Genomic DNA, 6000 nt, shown 5'->3' on the forward strand with positions numbered 1-6000 from the left:
TGCAGGCTAAGGCCTTGTCTACGCTGCCACTTTACAGCACTGCAACTTTCTCGCTCAGAGATGTGAAAAAACACACCCCTGAGCGCTGCAAGTTTCAGTGCTGTAAAATGGCACTGTAGACAGTGCACCAGCACTGGTAGTTACCCCCCTCGCAGGGGTGGGTTTTTTTTACAGCGCTGGGAGAGCTCTCTCCCAGTGCTGGTGCCACAGCAGAGCTTTACCGTTACTAGTGAAGACATACCCTAAAGAACCTGATGTAGGTGCGCTTATACCAGCCAAAAAATGAGTTTTGGGGATTATAGCTTATTTCACTTATGGAAGGGCCAAAATAAGCTATTCCAGCAAAAGCACTCCCTTGGTCAGACTGAGGTAACATCTTCAATGTTTTCTTCGCAGGCAGGAGAGCTAGAAGCTTAGGCCAGTATTCTCTAATCCACTAAGGCTACTTTGCATCACATCATATAATCAGTACAGAGTGACAATAAAATGGCTAGAGACAGCCTGTGGAAATTCCCTTGTGTAAAAGAGCTTTCCATTGGCCAAGGTAGGTTGTTGTCCAGCCACACCCCGTTTCTTGAAAAGTGGCGGGGAAGGGGCATGACAGGCATATGGTGGAACACAGCTGCACTACATCTGCTCGTCCACTGGAGTAAGCTCTGTTATATCAGCAGTAAAAGTTAAAACTGGCCCCTTACTGCTCCACCTTTCACTGTGGCCCAAACAGCCAAGAATCAGGGACTGCTACTTCTCCATCACCTTTTTGCTTGTAGTGTATCCTTAGGTAACTCACTTGCAGATTTCAGTTTTTAAAACGTAAAATATTCCCTGTTCCTTTTGAGAATAGACCAGGGCAGGAGCGTTGCAACATTAAGTCCCTCTGAACTAAGTTGCCATATTATAAATGTGAAGTATTAATATAGGCCAAGATTTTTTTTTTTTTTTTTTTAAGACTCCAAAGTTAGGTTGCTAAAATCCTATTCAGGCACCTAGATCAGTGGCTTGATTTCCAGAAGTGCTGCTGACCCTGTAACACTTCTGGAAGTCAAGCCACTGATGTAAGTTTCTAATTTCATAATTGACACCTATTTTCTTCTAAATCTTCGTCTTAGTGCTACTGGAAACCCACTTTAAGTGGGTCACAAAAAATATACTTGCTGCTGGATGAGATACCACAGTGATGAGCAAGGTATAAATACCTAGATAGATACTCTAGATAATCACATTTGAGGGCTGCATAATGGCCTGAAGGAGAATGTGAAAGAACAGGAATGTATAAACCTTAAACTGTATAATGCATAGCAGGCAAATAATTCAAGTTCTCTGGGAAATGCCTTTCCTTAACATTCATGGAGGGTTTTTTGTCTGTCCTTTTGCTAAAACTGTACAGCAACATGAGATGCCTCTGCAGAGAGATGTAAAATGAAATGGGTAAATAGCGGGTTTTTAAAATTTTATAAGCCTGATTTAAAGCCTGTTAATGTCAATAGAAAACTTTCCATTGACCTCCCAGGACTTTGGATCAGACTCTGCATACAGTGTGGCTAGGAGAAAATGAACAAGTTGCAAACTTTTGCTTTTTTCCCTTCCTTTAAAAGTGTTCAAAATTTATCATACAAAAATCAATTTTTAAACAATATTAAATGCTGCCTGCTTTGTAAATCCATGTAGATCAGCAGACGGTATTACTTTTAATAGTGATATTCATGATGGGGGGAAGGGGATTGCCAGCAAAATTGCTTTTTGGTTGACTCTGCTTGAGAAGTGCTCTGCAGGGACCCATTCCCAATTGATTATCTTTCACTGCTAATAGCTTCAAAGACTATGTGGTGGACAGTCCACTTTTACATTTAAATATAAATCATGATAGCCTTGACAGACTGATGATCAAAAAAAAAAGGGAAGAAAAAACAGTAAAATAGATGTACATCTGATATAACTTTCACCACCTCCTCCAGGGCAGTTGTAATAAAACTAAGATGTTTACAGTTTGATAAAGCTCTTTATAATGGATTGTGAGTGAAGGCTCTCCCCAAAAGATCTACAATTGATGGTCTCCAAATAGCATGTCAGCATTACAAGTTCAGAACAGTGTCAATGACTCCCATTTATACTTTGTTTGAAACTGAGAATAAAGTTCTAAGCACTGAAACAACTAGTGTGGGCTGGTCTCAGCTAAGTGTATATAATTCAGTACTTTGATGAAACTAAAGCAAAAGAGAGATCTGGTAAATCAGCAAGGAGTCTGGTGGCACCTTAAAGACTGATAGATTTATTTGAGCATAAGCTTTCATGGATAAAAATCCCACTTCTTCAGATGCACGGAGTGAAAATTACAGATGCAGACATAAATATACTGACACATGAAGAGAAGGGAGTTAATCTGGTAAATCATCTGGTAAATCAGATTGTTTGCAGTGGAATCATACTAATAAACCCAACCTACTAATATTGTCTTTGATGTGGCATCATCTACAAAACACATGTTTAGAAATATGTAGCTGCATATATAACACACAAGATCCTTATATGGGGCCTGATCTAAAGCTCCTTGAAGTCAACAGGATTCTTGCCATGGACTTCAGTGGGCTCTGGATCAGGCTCCATGTCAAAATGCACTCAGTGATATTCCTCGATACAAAAAATTGCATAACTTTTCCATAGGTTGAACTTAATTAGGAAAAGACCAAATAAAGCGAATCAGTTTGTGCTACTTGCCTGTTTATCTTTCTGACATGTCAATAATCTATTAATATTCTGTGCCAGATGTTTAACTATTTTACATTGGATAGTTGCATACCTATATTGCTGCATTTGCATATTTAAATCCAATAATTACATGCACAAAATTCATAATTTAGCCATTTAGCTACACAATTATACAAGTTCTGTGTGACATCCAAGTATTTACATGCACAATTAGCCTGTTCTTTAAGAAAACCATGAGTTTTACATGACATAGTGAAGACAGACTAGGAAACAATAAAACCTAAAGAAAAAAAGGTTGCCAGGCAAACACAATGCAGCATCAATATGAAGTGTCTAGTACATCAAACAAAAAGTTGATTCCTTCTAGATCACAGGAGATCAGAGCTGTTTTTAAAGTTAAAATATTAAATATAATTATACAAATATAAGTAGAGAAAGAACTTTGATTTGAACAAACCCAAAGCATATTGCTTGAGGGAACCCTCACAACTGAGCCCCCTGTCTTTCTAATTTAAAGCTATGCTGCTTTAAAACTGTTACTAACAGCAGACTTATTTTGCTGTAGTTCATTCTTCTTGGTGAAGTAGGGAATTCAGCAGTGGAAAACTTTCAGTGAAACCTGTCATGCTTACCCTGCCAGCTGACTTATCTGATGTAAGTAGGTATCACTATCATAATACAAAATAGTTTGGTAGCAAGGAGGTAGTTAGAATGGCTGATGAGCTGAGCCATCGGTAGCAAATGGATTTCTATTAGATAAATGCAACCCTGAGGCATAATGAAGCACAAGTTATGGCCAAGTGTCAGTGATCATCTTATAGTAATAATACCCTTGGAGTTGTTTTTTTCATGATCATGAATAATTTATTGCAGTTTAAGAAAGAGGGCAAAGTTAGAAATGCAGAACAATTATATCCGCTAAATTCTGCAATCCAGGAATTGACCTAATTTAATATTTTAGAAAGCTGGTTAATCACAGTTAAATGAGTCCAAGGAATTTTAAAACAAATTGTTTGGTAGAGAAGCAAATAAAGTGTTGCTGCAATTGCTGAAACAGAGGTCAAAGCCCCTACATGAACATACTCACTTTATACCTACAACCTGTTGATAATGATATCAATGCAAAGTTGCCTGTTAAAGCTGCATTTAAAAGCAAGTCTCCTTTCTACTCCATGGAAATCTGCTATAAAATCTGCTATAAATACCCACTTTATAACAATGGCCCAATATATAAGTTACTTAGTTCAAAAGAAGAGCTTTCGGTGGGAGGGGGAGGAGTAGAGTAACAGTAATGTGTTGTAAAAGCTAAGTGGTTTTATTGGCACTTTAAAATACCCTTTTATGCTGAACACTGTTGGCTCTGCATATATACAACAGTAGTTATGTATTAAAAATGTGTGTCAATAGTTCCGCTGGCATTGGGTACTTTGGGTGCCAGATGTTCCCGGAAAGCTTGATTCACTACCCAGGCTGGATTTTACCAAATACTGGGGAATCCTGGTCATCCTCAGTTAAAGCACTTCATCTATCAACCACAAAAAGCATTTTACAAATTGTGCACTGTCATACACCCAATGCAACTGTTTGGGAATGTCCAGGTGTACATCATAACAGTGGAATATCTAGTCTGGAAACCTCAGGTGGTTCAGAACAAGTTCTAAAGACACCATAATGGATAATTATAGAATACGCTACCCATTGAGTAGGTCTCTCCCTAGCAGATGGCACAGAGTGTGACATAATATCCAAGATACTAAATATGTAAACCTTAAAGGGACAAATTTTCATACAAATTAGCCAGGTAACTGTTCCCACAATCACCATAACTGTGCATGTAAATTGGGTAATCTGTTTAAGATATTTCTAGAGTGATCACTGTAGTGTGATTAGCTGTTTTCATGTGCAGTTAGCACGTTTGCCTTTGCAAAGGCAGTAACTGCACATGGAGTTGTGCACACATTTGAACTATATGAAAATCTGATTTAATCTAACAAAAATAGCATTATAAACTGGTGCTCTTCAGCAAATAGGATCCAATCGTTCTTCTCTAGCATCTTCCACCTGAAGATCTCAAAGCACTCTACAGATACTACTGAACTACACCCCACTATACCTCTAAGCTAGGTAAGTAATATCTCATTTTACAAACTGAGATTTTCTAGAATTTGAGGCCAGAAGGGACCATTAGAAAAATTTTGTATGACTTGTCCATCACAGGCCATTAAATTTCAACCAGTTACCCCAGTATGAGGTTCAATTTGTATTCACTAAAGCATGATTTGTTTAGCTAAAGCATAGCTTCCAGAAAGGTATTCAGTCTTAATTTAAAGACATCAAGAGATGGAGAATTCACCAGTTCTGTTGGTAGTTTGTTCCAATGGTTAATCACCCTCATTGCTAAATATTTGTGCCTTAATTCTAATCTGAATTTGTCAGGTTTCACCCATTCTTGCTATGTGTTAATAAAAAGCCCTTTAGTACCTGTGTTTGCTCCTACTGAAGGCATTTATATACTAATCAAATCTGTCTTTTTTTATAAGCTAAATAGACTTGGCTCCTTAAATATCTCACTGTAATGCATTTTCTCCAACTCCTCTAATCATTTGTGGCTCTTTACTGCATCCTCTCCTATTTTTAAGATGTGGATACCAAACCTGATGCAGTATTCCAATATGGTCTCACTACTGCTATATACAGAGGCATGGGCAGCACGTCTAATAGGCAAGGGAAGGCTGTGCCTCCCCAAACAGCCCCATGTGGCCCCACCCATGTTGTAGCTGGAGGCCCCTTCCCTTCTTGCTGCTTTTTGGCCCCAGCTCAGGCAGGCCACTCCTCTTCCAGGAAGGGAAGCTGGCTGGGGCTAGGGCAGCTGTCTCCGCCAGATTGGAAGGTTAACTGGAGAAGGTGATCAGCTGACCAGAAGTGGCAAAACCCTTACAGCTGATTATTCTGAGGCAAGAGACCTGAGACACAAACCCAGCTCCAGGAGGGTGGTCTCCTTCTCCCAACTTCTTCCCAGTTGATTGGGTGAGAGGGGAACCTTGCCCTACCCTCTCTTCAAGGCTTTGGGGCCTTAAACGTATAGTGTCAGGATTCTTTCCCCCAAGTACCATTCATTGCTGGGACCCTTGCGTCTCTCTCTATATCTGTTCAACTCTTCCAGACCCTTAAAGGGCCATGCTAGAAGGTAATGTGTGCTGACGGCTAGATGCTACTGCCTTCCATGCACACTACCCCATCACAGTATATTTAAACCATTACTGCACATGAAGTTATGGAATAAAGTTTCATTGT

This window comes from Eretmochelys imbricata, chromosome 13 (assembly GCF_965152235.1).
Source record: "Eretmochelys imbricata isolate rEreImb1 chromosome 13, rEreImb1.hap1, whole genome shotgun sequence".
NCBI classification, from domain to species: domain Eukaryota; kingdom Metazoa; phylum Chordata; order Testudines; family Cheloniidae; genus Eretmochelys; species Eretmochelys imbricata.